Here is a 23773-nt window from a genome sequence, read left to right as displayed (position 1 = left end):
GTCTTTTAAGCTTCTTAGCTTAGCATAGCACTCAACAAGGACTTTAGCAATCCGTTTGCCTCAGCCCGTAGTGGTTTGTATGGGTTACTCTTTTGATTGCACTTTGTCTCATAGGCCTGTGAGGCCTCCCGAAGACCTCTCTCTCTCTCTCTCTCTCTCTCTCTCTTATTTGCTACTCTAGTATTTTGTTCACTAGTTAAGCTTTTTAGCACTTAGCTTTCAGCAAGGGTCTTAGCGAGCCCTTTGCTTCAGCCCTCAATGGCTTGTATGAGCTACCTTTTGGTTTTGCACTTTGTCTTGTGGCCCACGAGGCCTCTTGCTGACGTTAATACATCTCTCTCTCTCTCTCTCTCTCTCTCTCTCTCTCTCTCTCTCTCTCTCTCTCTCTCTCTCTCTCTCTCTCTCTCGTCAGATGCCACCAAATATGTCCTCTACGCCAATAGACCCACTATTTGTCACTCTATACATTGCGCAGAACGTGAGGAATGCCCTCCTTCGTCTGCACAACCAAAGAGCACCAGACCATGAGGGGCTCAGTATGTCACAGATTCCCACCTACTTGGAGCACTACCACCATTGTACCAATACATAAGGCAGGGGACCCCATGGATACTGGGAACTACTGCAGTCTCATGATTGGCCACACTCTGGCTATGATTTATGGATCGATACTAGAAAGGGCGGTCAGCAGTTATATAGAGGACCATGGACAACAAGCTCTTGGGCAAGTAGGCTTCCGGAGACAGCATTCCACACTGGACCATATTTTTACCCTGACAGCCATCATTGAGGATGGCGAAGTCGAGACACCAGAAGGTCTACACTTGCTTCGTGGACTTTCGAAAGGCTTTTGATATTGTCCCTCGCTCTCGCCTGATCAGGCGCCTACAGGAGCTACATCTCCCAGAGGTCATGATCTAGGGATTGATGAGTCTATATACAAGTCCGTCCGAGGGCGAGTCTGTGCTCCTAGGGGGCTATTAGGTTGGGTTGAGAGCACCGTAGGGGTGAAGCAGGGCTGCCCCCTCTCACAGAGTCTCTTCGGGCTATACATTGATGAGATCACAACCTTTGTTGATCGCCTAGGAGGAGAGGGTTTCCTATTTGCTGATTTGATGGTACAGATGCTACTCTATGCAAATGACATAGTCCTCATTTCGTCAAGCCGAGGGTTTGCAAAAATACTTGGAGGTTACAGAGAGGGACCTAACAGTCAACCTTAGGAAAACCAAGGTTATGATCTTGAACACATCCCAAGCAGTGCTTCATCAACATCGATGTCGACATAGTTTCACTTACTGTGGGGAGCCAGCGGAGATAGTGCAGTCCTACACGTACCTAGGGGCAATATTCACGCGACCAGGCTTTACGATGACAAATGCCGCTAGAGCACGACTCACACGAGGGAAGGGTGCCTTGGCCCGATTAGAGAGACAGTGCTTCCAGGCGCATTTCCAAGATCCACCGACGAAGGGTTGCCTTTTTGACACTCTCGTGAGACCGACTGCCATGAATGCAGCACCTTTTTAAGGGGTTGACCTTTCAGCTATTGACTGGAAGGGATTTGAGAGGCTACACATGATCATGGGATCTAGGATGATTCGGAGTAAGTCTTCAGTTCCCCATCAGATCATACATGCAAAGTTCACCATGACACCTCGGCAGGTGGACGCCCTCTTCCAGACCGTGACGTTTCTCCACAGAGTTTGGGCCCGACCTCAATGGAGATTACCAAGACTGGCACTCGAGTCATCCCGACGCCTAGCAAAGAGAGTCTTTGATACAGCATGGTATGCGCTGGTGTCCACATGGTTTGATAGCCACGGCATCTCAGATGGATAGGCTCCCCCCCTTTCAGAACAGCATGGATGCACCACTGGAGCTCCTTCCACATGATGAGATTAACCGTATCATAAGGTTAGACCTTCTCCGGCTTCACACATCTCGGTCTTGGGAGGGGGGATCACGAGTTCCCCATCAAGACCCAGTTCTATCATGACCACTTTCTGAGGATAACAGAGCATGGTCTCATCATCAAGCCCCAGTACCTCGATCTCACACGCCTTGCGGATTGCTATCGGACAGATACGAGTCTTGTCCCATCAGCTGCGGATTGAGGCTAGGAGAAAGGCCAACATACCTAGAGAGCAACGGGTCTGCAGACTATGCACGATGGGGAAGGTCAAGACAAAGGAGCATTTCCTATGTGTTTGTCCGGCCTACTATGCGATCCGAGGGCGATTCTATTGTCTCTTTCAGGAGGGGCTCGGCTTCGGACCACTCACTCAACTGATACATTTCCCCGGCCAGGTTTGCATTGGGCTCTACCTGATTGAGATGCAGAGACACATAGATTCCCTTCTGCAGCAGGCCAGAGATCATCAACTATAGTCGATGCCTCAGGACACCGAGCTAGACCGAGCACAAACACGTGTCATTGATTTTCACGCATCCGAGCCAACACCAGATGAAATCGAGGGAGAGGAGCTCGAGGAGACGAGGGCACTATGGATCAACAGTGAGACCCATCACCACGATGTGGCTGGACGAGAGACATCGAGACCACACACAACACGTGGGACGACCAGCACACGCACGATTGAGGTTCGACCTATCTCATCCCTCCTCAGAGGAGACTGCCAGGGACGAGGCATTACTCTCGATGTAGCCCATCGGATACGGAGATCCAAGAGAGCACGTCCCCCGCCACCGCGAGAGACAGCCCGACACACAAATACGTGAGCTCTTTGCATCACATCAGAGGACCATCAAGGAGCCGGGTTATATAGAGCCTCCACATGTACTTGGAGCTTGTGTACTTAGCAGTTGATTGCTCCTTTTTTTCCTACTATATATTTTGTACTAGCTTTTTCCATTTTTAGCACTTAGTGAGCCCTTTGCTTCAGCATACAATGGCTTGTATGGGTTACATATATCTTGTATCTTGTCTCGTAGACCCACGAGGTCTCCTTAAGACATTAGTACACCTCTCTCTCTCTCTCTCTCTCTCTCTCTCTCTCTCTAGCTTTTTCCATTTTTAGCACTTAGTGAGCCCTTTGCTTCAGCATACAATGGCTGGTATGGGTTACATATATCTTGTATCTTGTCTCGTAGACCCACGAGGTCTCCTTAAGACGTTAGTACACCTCTCTCTCTCTCTCTCTCTCTCTCTCTCTCTCTCTCTCTCTCTCACGAGTAGAGGGGATACCCAGGGAGAGTGGTATCTGCAACACCATGAGGTGGAGTCAGAGGAGCACTTTTTCTTCCGTTGCCCTATTTACTATGAGATTCGTGGACGATACCATTGCCTTTTCAAAGATGGATTCGAGGGCTTCTCCAGAATCCTTGTATACCCAGATCAACGATGCCTGGCAGCTTTTGTTCACGAGGCGATTCAGCATACAGATCGTCTCATCAGATTGAGGAGACAAGAGCAGGGGACCGTGCCTGGCACATCACAAAGTATGATCACAAAGTTCTTCCAGGCAGAGCATGTTGCTGCCCCAAACACAATTAGCAGGAGGGGCAGAGATCTTGAGATCGAGACGCAGCACACCCAACAAAGGACAAACGCACAGATCACACTCACTGACATCTCCTCTATTTTCAGACCTAGGGTACAACTGACCGGGGTTACAGTGGCACTCATCAGACGTAGAGTAGCGTCCATGAGGGCACGATGGGTTAATCGTCCAGATAGCAGACACAAATCCATCACGGGCTTTCTTGCCTACACCGCTTAGTCCGTCATTGTGTGCAATTTGATGTTCTGTATGCCTATTGTACTGTATTGAATCGGATCAGACTACGTCTCCACATGCGAGTGATGAGACCAAGACAGATGTGTATGATTATGGTGGACATGTACGATGATACCACTGACTATGTCTACACAGTTTTCTAGCATGGGTTGGGATGCTCGCTCAGTAGCTCCACCCTTTTGTTCATTGTATCAGGGTTTTCTTCAGTCTCATAGACCCATCGGTCTTTAGCAGACTTTAATAAACTCTCTCTCTCTCTCTCTCTCTCTCTCTCTCTCCCCCCCCCCCCCACCACACTTCCTGAGAGTATTAGAGGAGGGATTCATTATTAGACCCTTAATATCTCAAGGATAGAGGAGTCTCTCATGCACTAAGGATTGCCATTGGTCAGATGCGGGTTTCGTCCCATCAGCTGAGGATCGAGGCAAGGAGAGTAGCGGGTATACATAGAGAGCAGTGGATCTGCACGCTATGTACGCAGGGGGCGGTTGAGACAGAGAAGCATTTTCTTTGTGTTTGCCCAGCCTACTACGAGATTCGAGGATGCTACCACTGTCTCTACCTAGAGGGGAGTGGTTTCGGTCCTTTGTTACGACTGATCCATTTCCATGACTAGGTCTGTATCGAGCTTTATCTGATGGAGATGCGACGACACAAGGAGACGCTTCTACGGCAGATCAAAGAGCAACAGGGGATGGTCAGACCACTACAGGACATAGAGGGTGCCTGGACACAGCGGCACGTCACAGACTTTTATACATTTGAGTCAGCGCCCAAACACAGTGGAGTGGAGGAAGAGGAGCTAGCCGATATGAGAGCAGTCTGGATGAGCAGCCGGCACAGTACCACCAGGAGAGGGGTGCAGAGGCCACATGCGCAACAGTGAGCCCCCAAAGTACACTCTATTGAGGTCCGACCTATCACAACTTTCCTCAAGGGAGACCGACAGAGACGAGGGATCACTCTAGACATAGCTTAGAGAGTCCAAAGAGCGAGGAGACCGCATCTCCCACCGCAACGCGAGACAACTCGACAGACGCAAATACGAAACATTTCGCAGCCCACCAGAGAGCCATCACTGTACCAGGCTTCGGTTTCGTCCGAACGCCTAGATAGATTGATTGATATTATCCACTCTGCAGTCGTAGTTGACTTTTGTTGTCTATGACTATGATGATGATTATGACTATGATTATGGCTATGATTATGATTATGATTCTATTAGCATAGACTAGTATTCAGAAGGGGTCCTAGCGTACCCTTTGCTTCAGCCCACTGAGGCTTGTATGAGTTCGCTTTTCTGTGCACTTTGTCCCATAGGCCCGTGAGGTCTCCCGTGGACGTTAATCTCTCTCTCTCTCTCTCTCTCTCTCTCTCTCTCTCTCTTTCTCTCTCTCTATATATATACACAGACACACACTTTTTTTTTTTAATAGAAGAAATATTTTATTGCTGTGAAATAATTACATTCATAATTACTCCAAAAGCGGAGTAACTACTAACTACTCAACCGAAAATTTCAGTATAAGCCATATTAACATCATGATCAATCAAATGAGTCTAAAAGCAATCATAAAACAATTGCCATAGAGATCGTTTGAAAAAAAAGAAAGATGGAAAAGTAGGATCACCAAAGACTCTATGATTTCTGTCCATCCATAGAGTACAAAGTGCCCAGTAGCGCACCCAGACCAAAAAAAAAATCAAAACCCTGTCTAGCCGGATGAAAACCAAATAACCAGAAGAACCTGCCAAAAGTAACAGTAGGAAATCTTGCTCAAAGCCCCTGACGAATGAGAGCGAGGAAATCACAAGTATGTGGACAGTGCCAGAAAATGTGAGGCACAGATTTAGCAGAATGTAGACATCTGTGGCAAACAACCGGGGCAATATGTCTATGTGCGAGCAGCTGCCCAGATGGAAAAATGCCAAGTAGGACTCGCCAGAGGAAAAGCTGTTGCCGGAGAGGGACTTTATAATGCCAAAGGAGACGCAGCCACTTTCTCCAACAGTTTGATGGGCGATCCATATGCCAAACAGAAGGCACTGTGATATGTGAAAGCTTCAAAGGATGGGTTGAAGAAGAGGAAGAATGGAGAATCCAATCCTCAAACCTATCCTGAAGTTCCAAACGAGGTATCGGCAAGAAAGGTTGAAGCATTTCTGAAATTTTGTGCCATAAAGGACGATAATGAGCTCCAAACCATACTTGCAAGCAACCGCAGAAAAAGATAAAAGAGTGCCATCATCCTGAAGTACATCCGCCACAGAAGAGATACCTTTGAAAGATATAAAATAAGAACGCCTAGGTTCTTGTATAGCCAAAGGAGGGTGGAATACTTTGGACCAATAAATATTATCAACCCTCAAGCAATTTCCCAACAAAGAATCCCTGCCATTCCATGCCAAGTGGGATAAAATGTGCTTCCAATCAAGAAGCAATCAAGAGACAAAAGGGCAGCCTCTAATCTTGCCTTGAATAGAGCCAAATAGAAAATCCCACTGTGTAGGCTGCTGATGCCCAAAAGCAGAAGTATCAATATGCAACAAAAGAAAGCGGATCATGAAAGCCCAAGGCTGATCCCCTTGTATAAACTGCAGCATCATTCCCCCCCCTGTGAGCAAGTATATGCGTTTGAATATTGAGTATGTTCAAACCCCCATGCATCTTTGGAGAACAGATACGATGCATGGAGAGTAATCTGAGACTTTTCTTGCCATTTTTTGAACACCAGAAAATCTCCATGATAGCAAACATAAAGGAAACCAGATCTACCTTAGTAAACATGATGAGGGGCAGATAGAATTGTATGTATGCTATCAAAATGGATTGCGTTATACGCAAACGAACATGTAATGGCCAAGTTGCAAGCTTCCAATATTCAAGTTTTCTCCTCAACGTAGGATTGTGGAATATGAAAGTTCACAGCCAGGATGAGTCTCCATGAGCTGCTGCTCCTCCCCGTGAGCTACTGCCCCCCCCTCCCCCTCTCTCAGCCAGCCCCCTCTCCCTCGCTGCCCCCCCTCTCCCCCCTTCGCTGCTCCTCTTCTCCCTCCCCTCTCGCCAGCCCCCTCTCCCTCCTCCCTCACCCTCCCTCTCCCCTTCCTCCTCCCCGCCCTCACTCTCCCCCCCCCCCCGCTGCCCCCTACCTCTCCCTCCCTGCTGCCCCTACCTCTCCCCCACCCGTCAGCACCCCCGGCCCCCTTCTCCTCCCCCGCCCCCTCCCCCATCATCCCTCTCCCCCCCCTGCTGCCCCCCCCCGCTGCCCCCTTCTCCTCCGCCCTCCCTCTCCCCGCCAGCCCCCCCGCCCCCTTCTCCTCCCCCGCCCCCGTCCCTCTCCCCCTCCCCCATCCTTTCCTCTCCCCCACCCTCCCTTTCCCTCCCTCCTAACCCGCCCTCCTTTCCTCTCCCCCTCCCCCTCCTTCCTCTCCCCCGCCCTCCCGTTCCCTCCCTCTTATCCCCCCCCCCCCCAAGGAGAACCCCAAAAAGAAAAAGAAAAAAGAGTTTATCTTAAATATTTAAAAAAAAAACCTCCTCCCTCTCCCTCCCCGCCCCCTTCCTTCCTAACTCAGCACCCCACACCTCCCCCTCAGCCTACCTCCATCTCCCCCTTCAGTCTATCCTCTCCTTCCCTTCCCCTCTCTCCTACCCTCTCTTTCTCCTTCTTCCTGCGCCCGCGTTCAGGGCATCCTGGGCAGTAGTTTCACGGACGGAGCTTTTTCAGTGTTGGAATCGGCCTTTTCACATCGATTGGCGAATGGATCCCCATTCAGCCAATCTCCGTCCACTTCCACCGGCCGCGAGAACCGTCATTTTTTCAGAAGACGAGTTGCAGCAGCTCAAGAAAGATGTGGAATTAGAGGGCTCCACATCACTTTTCACCCGCATCTTTGGGTCACACCCTTCCAGATCACAGGCTAGAGACTGGATGCTGGCGGCGTTACCAGGAGACCTCGCCCCACACCTCAAGGATATTCGACTTTTGGGACGTGGATTCTTCCAAGTGGTTTTCGACTCCCACAAGTCCACAGCCCTTGTTCTCAAAGCTAATCCCCTGGCTTTGGGTTCGAGGAGGATCTTTCTTTTACCCTACACCTTGGGCTTCGATCCGAGGAGGACAGGCAAGTCACATCAATGTTCATTAGATTTCCTAGTCTTCCTCAGGTCTACCATCGACTGCTTGCCACTATCGAAGCCACATTCGGAGTGGTCACTGAGATCCCCTCCCTTCCTGGCATGCCTTCTTCCTCGGAAGAGGCAGTCAGTGCAGACGGGGTGCCTCGTGTTAGGGTCATTGTCTCTGACCCTAACATCTCAAATGACCAAATTATGCTTCAGCGTCCAGACGGCTCTCTCTTTTGACAGAGAGTCGAGATTTCAGGTACACAGGACCAATGCAGGATTTGCAGGACCCTTGGGCACTTTGCTAGAGACTGGCCAAGGAAGAGAAAAAGACCCAAGAGGTCTTCTGGTGCGGCTCCTTCACGTACTACCACGACTGCACCTCCCCAGCACCCTGTACCACGCACTCCAGGACCATCAATAGCAACAGGGCGCCCTGCTTCACGCACCCCAGGACCACCAGGGGCAGCACGACGCCCAATGCCCGCAGCACACCCAGTACCACGATGGAGAGCTATCAGAGCGGCTCCCTTACCTCAGGAGGACACTTTTGATCCTGTTCAGACATACGCCTTCCAGACTCCAGAGGTGGATGTTGCTACAGCCCCAAACACTACAGTTCCACATCAGGAGGGGCCTTTAGATCCACCAGCCCCAATCACTTTGGTTTCTGACCCCTTGGTTTCTAACCACGAGGGGGCTACAGGTACTTCTTCCCCGCAGACTGTTCCTGCCACAGTCAGAATAACCGAGAAAGTGTAGGCGCAGATGAGGGCTCCTGATTTCTCTTCACCCTAGCCACAGACCTCCTCAACCCCCAGCTCCAATTCTGCTGATACAGGCCTGGCAAGTCCTTCTCCTCCATCTTCCACGAGTGCAGATCTTCTTCGCACTCCTCGGCCAGACTTGCTTATCAGGAATTCTTTTTCGGCACTGGCAAATTCGACGACTTTCATGGATGATGAGGAGTTTGTGCCCTCCACCTTAGGGGTCCCGGTCATTGGGATTCCTTCTGACAAGGCCTCCCTTTCAGTAGGTGTGGGGATCCTTTCACCTGTTGAGTTTCCTGCCCTCAGCAGAAGTGTTTTGGCCCAGGGGAAGCTGGTCTCCTCTACTAGGTCGGGTAAGCCTTTCCATCCAGCATCCTCCTATCGATGAGGATAGTCAGCTAGAACATACAGGGCCTAGGCAAAGTTCCACACCGTCCCCGTAGGCAGGTCCATTATTCAGCACAGTCGAGAGAATGAGGATGCTTACGAGTTCCTACAATAAAATATGCTTCGATTGCAACGTCAGATACATTCGATGGCTCGAGCTCGCTTACCACGAGTACGTGTTTCTACTGTTGCAGAGGATACAGGGACACCTCAGATTCATGGTTATCAACGTCGAGCACGAGCCTCGCGAGGGGGATCGCAGATATCTATTCTTGCATCATCATCCAGAGGATGTCGAGGCAGAGATGAGCCAGAGGAGGAGGAGGAGGAGGAGGAGGAGGAGGCATTGGTAGACAGTGCGGACTCAAAGACTCAGATCAGTTGCGAGCCCCTGGTTGATTCGAGGGTGGCACTTCCTCTTCCTCCACAGAGGATGCAAATACATCTGCTGATTCCAGTGCTGATGATGACAGTGATGAGGCATCAGATCTTGGAGAGGACAGCGGTCCCTAGCTCTAGAGAGTTAAGACTAGAGTGTACTGTGTAGTTGTTAGTAGCTGGCTCGCAGGCGACAGGCTTTGATTATGTATACAGTTTACACCATACAGTTACCAGTATATCATTATGGCATGTTACATGTATGATGTAAACAGTAATACATAATACATTTTGTTATATTTTGAATCTTGAATCTTGAAATTTGATTCTAAAATTTGAATTATAAAGTTAAATTTTTATTGTTTGAACTATGGACCATGGGCCATGGCATATGCTAGAAGCCATAAGCACTTGCAACTAATTAGTTAATAGTAATTTGTAAACTGTAAGATCTATGTCTTTGTAAACCTCAATCTATAGGCTGCATGGCGCGGCTTTTTACTCTTTCAACTGTGTAATATGTGTGTGCATTGTGTGCACAATATGGATATCTGAGAGCTCTTTTGAGAGAGAGAGAGAGAGAATCTGAAGACAATTATTTATGAAGTATATATAAGTTCTTTAAATTATAGTATTTTTAGGCGTTTCTAGACGAAACACCTGTAAAAATCTAGAAACGTTTCTTGTGACACTGGTGGTAAGCCATCCATTCCTCACCAGATCATTCGGGCGGAGTTTGGGTCACCCCCATTACAACTAAATGCTGCATTTCAGGTCATCATGTATCTGTACAGAGTCAAGGAGTATGGGGATTACACCTTTGGGCGTAGCAGGCTACCTTGGCTAGCATTGTCCTCTTCTATGGCACTTGCAGCAGGAGGAGACCAGAGGTGTTGGTATGCACGCACAAAGAGATGGTTTGAGGGACTGGGGCTCCACATGGACAGACTACTCCCATTCGAGTACAACATGGATGCTCCGTTTTCTCCCCTCCTATCACACGAGGTCAACCAGGGTATCTGTGAAGATCTATTACAGCTACACACAATCCGGACCTAATTGGGCCCAAGTGATCTTCAATGAAGCTGGGCTTCTACAAAGCATAGTTACCAGGGAACGCGAATCTTCTAAAATTTCAAGTGCCGGAACGGGAACATTTCGAGAAGGGGGAACAGAACCGGAATGCCATGTCATATGACACGTCATCAATTCATATAAAAATATACCAATTATAAAGAAGATGTGTAGATGGAGGGAGGGAGGGAGTAGATGGATGGAGGAGTTGGATGGATGGAGGGAGGGAGTAGTTGGATGGAAGGAGGGAGGGAGGGAGTAGTTGGAGAGCCGCTGGATGGAGGAGTCGGCGGGCTGCTGAAGGAGGGAGAAAGCAGGTGGAGGGCTGCAAGTCGAAATGGTGGAAAAAAGGCGGCCGCCGCTCGTGGAATAGGGTTGAGAAGGATGTTGGAGAAAGAGAGAGTAGGAGAGACAGAGTGCTGAACGTAAGTTGCAATAGATGAAGTGAGTAATACAAAAAGCAAGGAAAGGTTTTGTCTAAGTGACAAAACCTTATCCTTCACTAACCGTAGTTAGTGAACTAACTGGGGTTAGGGGAAAAACCTCTAAAGAGGAAAAAGTTCCCCTAACCTACTTATTACATTACATTGGTCACTGCTAGAATATAATAATAATTCTAACATCCCCCTGCAGTGCCAATGTCATGTACAAGGAAATGATCAATCACCAAAAGGAGATAAGTTCAGGGCACTGCGAAATGCCTCAAACTTTTCACATGGAAGTGCTTTGGTGAAGATGTCTGCAACATTGTCATGTGTTGACACAGAGATCATACTGATCTCTCCTGCATGCAACTTCTCTCTGACATAGTGATAGTGAACCTCAATGTGCTTCGTGTGAGCATGAAACACAGGATTCTTTGCCACTGCTATAGCACTTTGACCATCAGTGAGAATTGGAGAAGGACCCTCCAATGAAAGATGAAGATCAGCAAACAAACGACGCAGCCAAACACATTCAACTGTCGCTGTGAAAGCTGCCATGTACTCAGCTTCACATGAGGAGATAGCCACTGTAGATTGTTTCTTGCTCAACCAAGAAATGCAAGCATGTCCTAGAAAGAAACAATTCCCATAGCTGGACTGCCTAGTATCATAGTCTCCAGCCCAATCTGAGTCACAGTAAGCATGCATCTGCAAGTCACCCCCCCCTGGGAAACATCAAGCCAAAAGACTTTGTGCCTTGCAAGTAATGGAAGATGCGTTTTACAACCTGCCAATGCATAATCTTTGGTTCTACATATACCTGCTCACCTGAGAAACTGAAAACTGAATATCAGGTCGTGTATTGCAGAGATAAATGAGGCATTCAACAGCCTAGCTATAGAGTGTGACATCAATTCATTCACCTGCATCATGCATTGTAAGCTTCAGCCCTGGCTCCATGGGAGTGGACATAGGCTTGCAATCATGCATGTTGAATCTGTCCAATAGCTTTTGAACATACTTGGACTAAGACATAACATTGCTACGTTTCTCTTGAATAAACTGGATCCCCTAATAGAAATGTAACTAGCCCAAGTCTGACATATTAAATGTAGCTTTCAATTGGACTTTGAAATCTGCAATTACTTCCTCATTTGATCCGGTGAGCAACATGTCATCTACATAAAGAATGATGACCAAAATATCCCCCCCATCCTTCTTGATGTAGAGGGTGCTCTCAGTTGGACTATTGTGCAGCCCCTTGCTAGTTAGAAAGGCATCAATTTTGGCATACTATGCACGTGGGGCTTGTTTCAGCCCATACAAAGCCTTATTCAGCTTGCATACCTGATGTGCATTTCCTGAAATTTCAAAGCCCAGAGGTTGTTTGACATAAAACTCTTTCAACAAGTCTCCATTAAGGAAAGCTGTTTTAATGTCCAACTGATGAACATTCCATTCAAAATTTGCAGCCATTGCTATAACTGACCTGATGGTGGTCATCCTGGATGTAGGAGCAAAAGTCTCCCCATATTCTATGCCCTTTTTCTGAGCATATCCTTTTGCAACCAGCCTTGCCCTGTACCGATCAATGGACCCATCTGGCTTTCTTTTGACTTTGAAAACCCAACATGTACCTATGGCATTCTTGCCTGGTGGCAAATCCACGACATCCCAAGTCTGATTTTTATGAACGGACTGCAATTCATCGTGCATGGCATTCATCCAATGCACATTATCCTTTGCTTCTTCAAATGTCTCAGGCTCCTCCTCATCAAGAAGAGTACCTGCATAAGCTGATTCAACTGAAAGAGCCCCCCCTGTGTGCCTTACTGCACTACGAGTCCTGCCAGGCAATGGAGCCTCAAGCTTACTCTCCCTGAGAGTCTGAAGCAACCAATTCCGGACTGTTTTGGCTGCGTGTATCTCTTGAATTTCTTCCCTGACAACTTCATCCACACCCTGTGGTTGTACTAAATCAACTGGGGCTGAATCTGTACACATGGATCTGGCGAATTTCAGCGGGGGAACCAAATGCTATAGGAAGCATCCCCTCAAACACATCATCTGAAGAGGCTGGAATCTGAAATTCAGCATGTGTATGTGCAGAATTTTCACATCTTTACTAACAAAAATCTTGTGTGTAGCAAGATTGTAGAGACGATAACCTTTGCTTTGTGAACTATATCCCACAAAAATGCATTTGAGTGCCTTATCTGACAACTTGTGTCTAAACTCCACAGGCACGTGGGCATATCCAACACAACCAAAAACTCTGAAATGGTCCACTGAAGGCTTTCTCCCATGCCATGCCTCATAGGGAGTGATTATCTTCAAAGCCTTTGTAGGAGCCCGATTTAAAATATAGTTGGCACACATGAGGCCTTCTAGCCAAAACCTGTGAGACAACTTCTTACTTGTGAGCATGCATCTATCCATTTCCATGGCAGTGCGATTCTTCCGCTCAGCTTTGCCATTCTGTCGAGGTGTAAGCCTCACTGTAAGCTGATGCATGATGCCTTTTTCTTTCAAAAATGTCTCAAATTCATGAGACATATACTCCCGCCCTCGATCTGTTCGAAGTGTCTGCACCTTGAGTCCTGTCTCATTCTCAACCATAGCCACAAAGTGTTTGAAATGCATAAACACTTCTGATTTTGCCTTGAGACCATAGACCCAAGTGTAGTTGGTAAAGTCATCTATGAATGTAACAAAATAGAGATAACCCCCAAAAGCAGGTCTCCTCATGGGACCGCAAACATCACTGTGAATAAGCTGTAATTTCCGTGTAGCTTTCACTGCACCGTCCTTTTTGAAGGGAAGTCTATGCATTTTGCTAAGAATGCAGCCTTCACATGCATGAGGAGGAGGCGACTCCAAAGGAGGCAATGCATCAACTATATCATGCCTTTGAAGTGTCATTAAGCTGCCATAGCTCATGTGCCCATACCTGGCACGCCATAACTCCGCATTCTGCATCGTAGCAGTGGGAGTGTTAACTCATAATGCAAGATGGGATCCTTTTTCATACAGATCAAGCTGAAAAAGACCCCGATACAAAGTGCCAGACAACATCAAAGCATAGTCATTTTCTTTGTCTCTGACTGCACACTTGTCATCATCAAAAACAACTTGAAATCCTCCTCTATTGAGTGAGGACACTGAAAGCAAATTCTTCTTTATCCTTGGCACATAGAGAACATCTAAAATTATGAAATCTGTGCCATCAGTGGATGTGAGAATAATGTCTCCCACTCCACACACTAAATAAGAAGAATTATTCGCACAAGTTATGTTCTTTTTTGTGGGTGGAGAATGCAGAGATACAAACAGACTCTTCTTGAAGTGATGTGCTTTGAAGCACCACTGTCAAAATACCAAGTATGAAGTGTCTCATCGACACTAAAAGAGCATGCATTCTTTGAAGGATGTCAAGAAAGCATATGGGTCATCATCATTAGTGGCTGTAATATCAGAACTACCCACTGAAAAATCTTGAGTGTAAGACAGAAAGGCATAGTGCTCTTCTACAAAGTTGGCTGCAACATCTCCTCCATCATGAGAATGTGGAACTGATGCATCTGACACAGCCATACCGAAATCCCTTTTCTTCTCTTTGGCTATGCGCTTCTTGCACTCTCCAATATAATGACCTGGCTTCTCGCAATAATGATAGATGCCCTTCTTTTTCTGCTTATTTGTATCACCCTTTGCCTTATAAGAAGGCTGTCCAAAATCAGCTTAATGCTGATGTGTGGGCTGATTGGCATGTGGCTGTTGCTGCCCTTTACCCTTGGGCTTGAACTTGGAGAGCATAGCATGCTCGCCAGCCCGGGTTGCCATATTTCTGCGAGTTTGTTCCTCCTGCAACACAAGTCCTACCAACTCGTGAAAAGAGAGAGGATTGCTGCCCCCCCTCAATGACAATTTCAGTGAGGTGTGGAAACCGAGATAGGACTCAGGAAGAGAGCTCAAAGTGGTGGTGATCATCTCTGAATCCGGAATGACTTCATCAATATTCAGCAATTGTTTCCTAAGGTCCTGAAGCTTTGTGAGGTGAGAATTCATGCAATCTTCCTCCTCCATATGCGTATGGGAAAGTTCTCGCTTCAGAAAGGAAACTCTCACATCATTTCTTGCTGCAAACATACTCTCTAGTATCTCCCAAGCTGCCATAGATGTCTTGCATGACCGAATATACGGTATAATGTACCTCTTGACAGAAAGAGAAATTACTGAAAGAGCTTGTGCATCTCTAGAGTCCCATCTTTTCTGCTCTGCTATGGGAGCTCCTGGAGCGGCTGCTCCAACTACTTGTGCTGCATTTGTACCTCTACCCCTGCCTCCAGCTGTAGGAGTGACAGGTGTAGTCGTTGTATCTGGTCTTGCTTCATCTCCATTGACATAATCCCAAAGATGTCTGCCAACCAAGATATTGCGAACCATGAAACTCCACAAGGAGTAGTTGGTGCCATCCAACTTATCCTCCTGTGTGAGAACCCCGAACACCTCATTGGAGTTGTTCTAAGCCATTTTCACCAGATAATCTCAAAAAAATACAGCATACTGATCAAGTGAAATCCCTTCCTGGGATATAAAATGCACAAGTAAAATCTGCAAAGAAAAATCTGCCCACAGTGACAAATACTGTCACAGCTATCCTACACTTCAACTTTCCTGCAAATACACTCCAAAATTGTCTGCAAACCTCCCAAAATGCTTTTACACTGCCAGATTGTATCCGAATGCCAAAAGCCCCAATTTCTTCACGAAAATTGCATCCAAAAGAGAGCAAATTGCTTGAAAGCCCCAAAGATGCAAGAAATTGCATTGCAAAACTAAAAGACCCAAATTTTGAGCTGAAATTGAGCCAAATTTCACCCAAATAGTAAATCTCCTGCAGAAGCCCTAATTTCTTGGCCAATCTTTGCAATTTGCTTGAAAGCCCCAAAGATGCAAGAAATTGCAGTGCAAAACTAAAAGACCCAAATTTTGAGCTGAAATTGAGCCAAATTTCACCCAAATAGTAAATCTCCTGCAGAAGCCCTAATTTCTTGGCCAATCTTTGCAATTTGCTTGCAATGTGTGCCAAAAAATGGACAAAAGCCCCAAACTTGCAATGTGCCTGCAAATGATTCAGAAGTCCCAATTTCTCTGCAAACAGAGATACCTGCAAAAAACCAATTCCCTTGGCAACGCAAAATGCCCCAAATTTTATAACCAAACAGCGGCTCTGGGTAGAAATGCCTGACAAAGACTACCTGCTCAGAAGACCTACAAATGCACCGAAAGAAGTACGGACTCCTGCAAATGTACAGAATGCAGGAGTGTGTACGGATACTTGTACGGTGCGCTGACAGCAAATGTACGAAACAGTATGGCGGAACCGATGTCAGTCGTACTGTTGTACAGCAGAATGCGGTAAGGGATCCGTACATTGTACGGATGGCGACACATATGTACGGCTATTGTACGGATAGCGAAGGTACTGTACGGACTAGCGACTTGAATGTAGGACCGAAGTATGAACATCGTACAATGTACTGGCGAAAGATTGCACAGGTACAGCTATACAGACGAGCCGGTACCAACGTACGACGGCTGATGCATAGCAAGTGTACAAAAGATACGGGCAATGCACAGCAGCTGTACGGATGAAAATCCGTACAATTGTGCGGACTATACAGATGTGCAGAAGTGGGAGCTGGAGGTCGAGCTTGCGGGCAATGGAGCAGTTGAAGCACGAGCTGTTGAGCAAGGAGCAGGTCCGGGAAGAAGACTCTACTCTGATACCAAATGTGGGAGAAAGAGAGAGTAGGAGAGACGGAGTACTGAACGTAAGTTGCAATAGATGAAGTGAGTAATACAAAAAGCAGGGAAAGGTTTGGTCTAAGTGACAAAACCTTATCCTTCACTAACCGTAGTTACTGAACTAACTAGGGTTAGGGGGAAAAACCTCTAAAGAGGGAAAAGTGCCCCTAACCTACTTATTACATTACATTGGTCACTGCTAGAATATAATAACAATTCTAACAAAGAAAACCCTAAATCCAGAATGCCTGATTTAGGTCCGGGGACCGGAACAGCTTTCGGAATGGGGTTCCTAGTAACCCGAAACGGGGTTCCCTGGTAACACCCTGGCTGGAACGTTCCACACAAGTTCCGGGGGGTTCCAGGGTTCCCTCTTCTCTGGAACGGGGTTCCATGTGTTTCGGATGGGGGAACGGGGTTCCCTGGTACCTATGCTACAGAGACCACTTCTTACATATCATAGCGAAGGGTTTCATTGACCCACTAGGGTACACGCAGATTTATTTACCCCACTCACTAAGGATCTGTCTTGGGCAGTTCCGAGTCTCTTCACATAGACTTCGTATCAAGAGCGGCAAAGTAGAGCAACTACCCAAGGAGAGGCGCATATGCACTTTGTGTGACATGCAGGAGGTTGAGACAGAGGTGCACTTCATCTTCAGGTGTCTTGTTTACTATGAGATCCGCGGGCGTTTCTACTGCCTCTTTAGAGACAACTATGGGGTTTTGGCTCGATTCATCTCCTACCTACACCAGCGATGTTTGGCAGGTTTCATTCATGAGGCACTCAGACTCCACGAGAGGGTACTTCGAGCACGGAGACAGGAGCAGACTTCTTCCTTGGTTGATCCCTCTCAGAGTTCTATCACGGAGTTTTTCCAACCAGATCACATGGACACCCACGGGATGAGGCCTCAACATGACCGTCACCCGGAGCCTGTGACCCAACAACTCAGACAGAGGGTTGACACACAAATCACACTTGCTCCATGTTTAGAGTCGGGTCTCGCCCAACGAGGGTCACAGTAGCCCTGGTTAGACGCAGAGCTATGACCAAGAGACATGCCAAGGCTGCACCTTTGAGTGGCCGACAGCACTCTATCACCAACTTCATGCCCCCATTGCCACACCCACCCTGATGTCTTGATGGTGATGATGATGATAATGATGATGAGATAGTCCACTACCGACATGACATGACAATGTTGTATTTAGGATTTAGTACTGACATTCTGCATATTTTGCATTTGCATTGGTGTGGATACTCGTTTAGTAGCTCCACCACCACAACTTGTTTGTACCAGGTTTTTCACAGTCTCATAGACCCATCGGTCTTCCGAAGACTTTAATAAACTCTCTCTCTCTCTCTCTCTCTCTCTCTCTCTCTCTCTCTCTCTCTCCATCTCCAGGGTCAACGGGTCGAGATTGTCTCTTCATACACATATTTAGGGGTTATGTTCTCCAGACCTATTATCACCATGAGACCAACGATTCAGGCTCGCTTGACCAAAGAGCATGCCTCGTTGGCCAGACTAGAGAAGCAGTGTTTTCGCTCACACTTTCATAACCCCCAGACCAAGTGCCTACTTTTTGACTCCTGGGTCCGACCAGTGAGGATGTACAACAGCCCTTGCTGAGGGGCCAGATTTGTCAAATACACAGTGGGCTCATGTGGAGTGACTACAGGTACTAATGTTATACGGATGATTCGCAGTAAGCCGTGAGTTCCTCACAAGATTATCCAAGCTGAGTTTGGTTCGTCTCCATTGCAGCTCGACGCAGCATTTCAGGTCATCACCTACCCATACCGTGTCAGGGCGTATGGAGATCGCACCTCGGGATGCAGCAGACTACCGTGGCTAGCATTGTCCTCCTCTATGGCGCTATCAGAGACAGGTGATCAGAGGTGTTGGTATGCACACACAATGAGGTGGTTTGGGCGATTAGGGCTCCACATTGACAGACTTCCTCCCTTCCAGTACAACATTGATGCGTCGTTCTCCCCACTGCGGTATCACGAGGTTAATCAGGTCATATGTGAGGATCTCTTGCAGCTACATACATTCACGACTTGGTTGGAACCGAGCGAGCTCTTAGTGAAGCTCATCTTCTACAAAGATCATTGTTTACATATCTCAAATGAGGAGTTTATTGACCCACCGCGATACACCCGCATTCATCTACCCCACTCACTGAGGATCTCTATTGAGCAGTTACGGGTCTCTTCACATAGACTCCGTATTGAGAGCGGTCAAGCAAAGGGTTTACCCAGGGAGGAGAGACGTATATGCACATTATGCAGTCTATAGGAAATTGAGTCTGAGGAGCATTTCATTTTCAAATGCCCAATTTACTATGAGATCCATGGGTGCTTCTACTGTCTATTAAGAGATAGATCCGGATTGTTGTCCCAGTTCCTCTCCTTTCCAGATCAGCAATGCTTGGCCTCATTCATTTATGAGGCAGTCCAACATCGTGAGTGTCTACTTCGATCACAGCGACATGAGGAGTATACCCTAATAAACTCTTCTCAAAGCAAGATCAGTGAGTTCTTCTAGCTAGACCATACAGGCTCCCACTCCACTAGGCCTAGACGTTATCAAGATCCAGATCTAGTGACACGACAGCTCAAGCGGAGGGTCAACACACAGATCATGCTTGGGGACATCCCCTACTTGTTCAGAGTAGGGGCGCAACGGACGGGGGTCACGATCACACTTGTCAGACGTAGAGCTGTGACCAGGAGACTACGCAAGACTACGCCTGCAAGCAACCGTCGACAGCATTCTATCTCGAGTTTCCTGCTCCCGTCCCTCCACCATTGACGAGGGGGGATAGAGTGGACCACAGTTGTGACATTTGGTGTATACCTCACTTTGTGTTCAGATGACAAACTATTTGATGATGATGATGATGATGGTTATGATGTTAGTGACGAGGGAGATGACTATTAGTCTGACATGACTACGTAGCATTTATCTTTTGGTTTTTCTGTATGGGTGTTGATGCTCGTTAGTAGCTCCACCGTATCAGCTTGCTTGTATCAGGTTTTTCACAGTCTCATAGACCCATCAGTCTTCTAAAGACTTTACTAAACTTTCTTTCTTTCTTTCTTTCTCCTCCCCTTTCTTGATGAGGCTTGCAAGTGATGGAGGGACATTGAAAGGTTTCAGGATGGCCTTCCTTTCAAGATTGGAGAATGGCTACTGATTCAGCCAATCCACATTCCCTTTCCCGTCCATGAGAACATGCAATGTTTCCAAAGATGAGCTGCGACAACTTCAAACAAGGATGTGACTCCACTACCCTCTTTGCATGTATCCCATGGGTCCCACCCCTCCAAGACTGAAGCTAGGGACTAGATGCTTGTTGCCCTTCCTTATAACCTCTCTCCACACCTTTTCAAAAATTATTTCCTATGGTCTTTGGTTCCCCTGGAGTCATAGCTGTGCTACTTCAAGCTAGCCCTTTAGCACTTGGCTGGAGGGTGATCTTCCTTTTTGACGACGCACCAACTTTTGAGTGTGAGGGAAAGGGACGTACTTCTCCTAGACCCCTTCGTTGAGATGAATATCAGTATGTTTCTTCAAGATTCCACTCTTTCGAAGGCCTGATGGCCACCAAGAAGCACTTGATGTGATGCATCACGTGGTCATGTCTGACGACGTCACGATCCATGACCAATTTGTTTCCTAAAACTTAGACTTATGGATGGTTGAGTTTGAATGGACACTTGTGGAAGAATATGTCCTTTCAAAGAGATACTTTGCAAGAGGTACAAACCTTAATAAGTTGCCCAATGAAGAGGAGAATACCTGTACTTATACTTTGTCATGTACCCTCTCATAAAGGTAGCACCTTTCACAAGAGGACACGCATCTTCTTGCACATACCCTTTCGGGTGCAAACCTCTTCAAGTGCTACTCTTCACTCTCTAGAAAAGAGAGGCCTAATTTTATGGGCCACACATTCTTAGTCATTCTGTAAACTACAGATCTCTTGTTCTCTGTTATCATTGCAGTCTCTTTTCTACTCTCTAGCTCTCTAATGATGTTAGATTACTAGGATTTCTTACAGGCACATCTAGGGTGGGGATCTAGATTTATGCAAAGATTCTCACACCTCTCTTTAATTGTCCATAATATGTTGAAGATATATATAGACTACTCAAAGCCACATAAAGTAAAGTCAATAGCCTAGGTATGGTAGAGTACTTGAAACAAGAGTCCATCTCATTGCTTGTACAAAGTGGGCCCATGAAACTCTTTGCCATTTATCAATTTGAAAACAAATATATTAGGCTATCAATGGAAATCTTAAACATCCTATTGGTTCTGCAGTGTGGGATGTGTGGGCCCCTTCAATTACAGCTAGGGCCATAGTGTCTGCAAACAATATGATTAAGTCGTTTGTTTGCTTTCAGAAGCAGCTATAAAAGACCCAAACGACTCATTTGAAAAAGGATGCTAAAAACAAACAGAATACATCTCACCTCTACTCATAATTTCCAGAGCGCCAGTCTCCCTTTCCCTGTCAAATAGATCAGCCTCTTTCAGCAATGCCTTGATGCCAGTAAATTCAATATTACATTGAGTGGACTCAGCTTGAGAAGAAGGTAAAGATAAATCTATGCCAGAAACTTTATTTGAAGAAAATTTCCCTCTTAGTGTGGAGATCTGCTGCAGCAGGTTCATAACAACATCTTTCATCCCGATCTTTTTCAAATCTTCTTTGGCTGTATCTAGGATTCTCAAAAGTAAATGTACACCTTCAATGCTCTGTTCATCTGCCTGAGAAAGCTGTTCTTCTACAACACACAAGGACAGGCTTTCATGTTTCTTGAGCCCTAGAAGATGAGAACGAGTGGACTTTAATGCTTCAAGCAAAGATACACCATGATGTAGCTGGAGGTGTTGCGCACATGTAGAAACAACAGATGAATGTAAAGCAGGGCACAGGATTCCCACTATCTGCTTGCAAGCCAAGTCATCTGACTCACGAATTACCAAACGTAAAACTGCCAAAATATCATGAAGTACAGCCCCCACCATATCTAAAGCAGTGCCATTACTGGCAGTGGCACCTCCAAAGTAGCCATCAATTATTCCGGATCCACTTCCTTTGATAATGCATGGGATCCCTCTAGCTCGTAAGCTCTGTTGAAGTTCAAAACCAACATGTTGCAGACGATAAAGTACAGCAATCTCCTGCAAGGGAACGCCCTGCTCTTTTAAAGACATGATAAAGTCTTCCACAGCAGCAGCCTCACAATGTTCATTTCGGCACTCACAAACTGACAAAAGTGTCCCAGTTGAAGAACCTGTTCGTATTGTTTTCTGTGTTCGATTTACATTTTTAACAATTACAGACCTTGCAGCAGCCACGATAGCACCTGTACTCCGAAAATTTTGCTCCAGCTTAGTTACTGTTGCCCCAGTGAAAACCTTATCAAACATAGATAAATTGTAAAACCCAGCCGCTCCACGCCAAGAATATATTTGTTGATCGTCGTCTCCAACTATTGTGAGTCGCTTGTGATCCCTACACAGTAATCTTAAAAGCTTGAACTGATCCACATCTGTATCCTGAAACTCATCCACTTCAATTTCATGATTACATCAGCCATTTGTATTAGAAGCACAACAATTCATCTACAAATTTGGCAAGCACAATGAGCATCTCAAACCCTTCCATTGTTCTATGTATTGCTGAACGTCTCTCCAACATACTTTTAGTTGCATGTCTTTGATTGAATAAGACCTTAATTTAAGAAAGATTACCATACTTTCCAAAATAATGCTACCCTCCTGAGCATCTATTTCTATCAGCAGCAGAAAAGACAACCAAATCATGCAACACCACATAATGTCATGGTTATAATAAGAACAGCTTCACTTATACCATGGTCCTGACTCTAATGGCAAAGTCTCCAAACTGTAGCTTCCATTCTTCCTCTCAATTCAAAAAGCTAACTACAAAATTTAGAAAGCCCAGCCTCTTCCATTAATATATATATATATATATATATATATCATCTCAAGCAATCAAATTCGTCAAGAGGGAGTGCCAGCATAAATTATCGTCTGCAGCCTTGCAAACAAAATCTTACCAAGAATGTAATATATACAGACAAAATCTTACCAAGAAGGTAGCGTGTTCGCAATCCAGTAGCTGCCAATGCTTCCGGACAACTTTCCAAAACCTTTATTGCAAGCCTATATTAAACAACACAGGAGGACATTTGAGTTCTTCATATTAGACGGGTTGACAGCAGGTGTTACTTTGTCATCTAGCCCCATAGCAGGAGAACCTCCAAATAGGGCTGATAAAGGCTTTAGATCACCCACCTAGGGAAATCACTAAAATCAATGCCATTGACAGTCTTCAGCCACATATTATATTTATCATAGACCCATTCAAAAACACTTCCATTTTTCTCCAGGCTGACTTTTTTGTTTTCAATAAAGCTTCCTACTTTTTTGGAATTATGAAACCGTTGAATTTGCTGATATATGCGGTAAGCCTCTGAGCGAAATGTGGCTTTCTGCACAGAAAAACAAAGATATTTCCTCTTGAAGAACTTAATTCGTTGATGTCAATACAAGAAAATTGAAAAGCAACCATCAGTCAGGCCACAACTCCGATATGAGAAGCTATCTTCCTGTATGACTGCCTTTAATGGCATGTGTGCCAATATACAATGATGTCAAATCAAAGGATCCTATTCATAGTACAATAATATAAAGAGTAATACTCTGACTCTTTGGTATACATTCACAGCTCCCACGAATCATCAAAAATTTAAGAGCATAGATTTGACAAAACCCAGATTTTGTCTCTGCAAATGATTCTTACTCCATTAAATTCTGTTCTTTGCTCTAAAAAAGAGTTCGGCCTTGCTTTTTCAGGATGCTTTTGAATATGTTTTTCCTCATACCAGCTTTTCACCAGCTCTTCCAATAATTGCAGCTGTCAGAAAACATATTATTATTTACATCATGTCCATAACTAGATAAACCCGTGAACTTCATAACAGCAGATACA

The 23773-nt window shown here is 46.1% G+C and overlaps 1 pseudogene across 1 annotated transcript in view; it reads right to left on the bottom strand.

Moving 5' to 3' along the window:
- LOC147895930 (uncharacterized) overlaps positions 1–23773 on the bottom strand; it is a 92150-nt pseudogene that overhangs the window by 53336 nt on the left and 15041 nt on the right. The window contains exons 6-9 of the transcript XR_015541923.1: positions 23585–23698; positions 23077–23273; positions 22871–22944; positions 21222–22328 (exon numbers count right to left, since the gene is read on the bottom strand). The product of XR_015541923.1 is annotated as an uncharacterized LOC147895930 (transcript). The remainder of the gene's footprint in view (positions 1–21221; positions 22329–22870; positions 22945–23076; positions 23274–23584; positions 23699–23773) is intronic.

Source organism: Dipteris shenzhenensis, chromosome 12, assembly GCF_047967505.1.
Source record: "Dipteris shenzhenensis isolate YYH24624 ecotype China chromosome 12, Dip_SZ_1.0, whole genome shotgun sequence".
In the NCBI taxonomy this organism is placed as follows: Eukaryota; Viridiplantae; Streptophyta; class Polypodiopsida; order Gleicheniales; family Dipteridaceae; genus Dipteris; species Dipteris shenzhenensis.
This window is presented reverse-complemented; position numbering and strand designations above follow the sequence as displayed.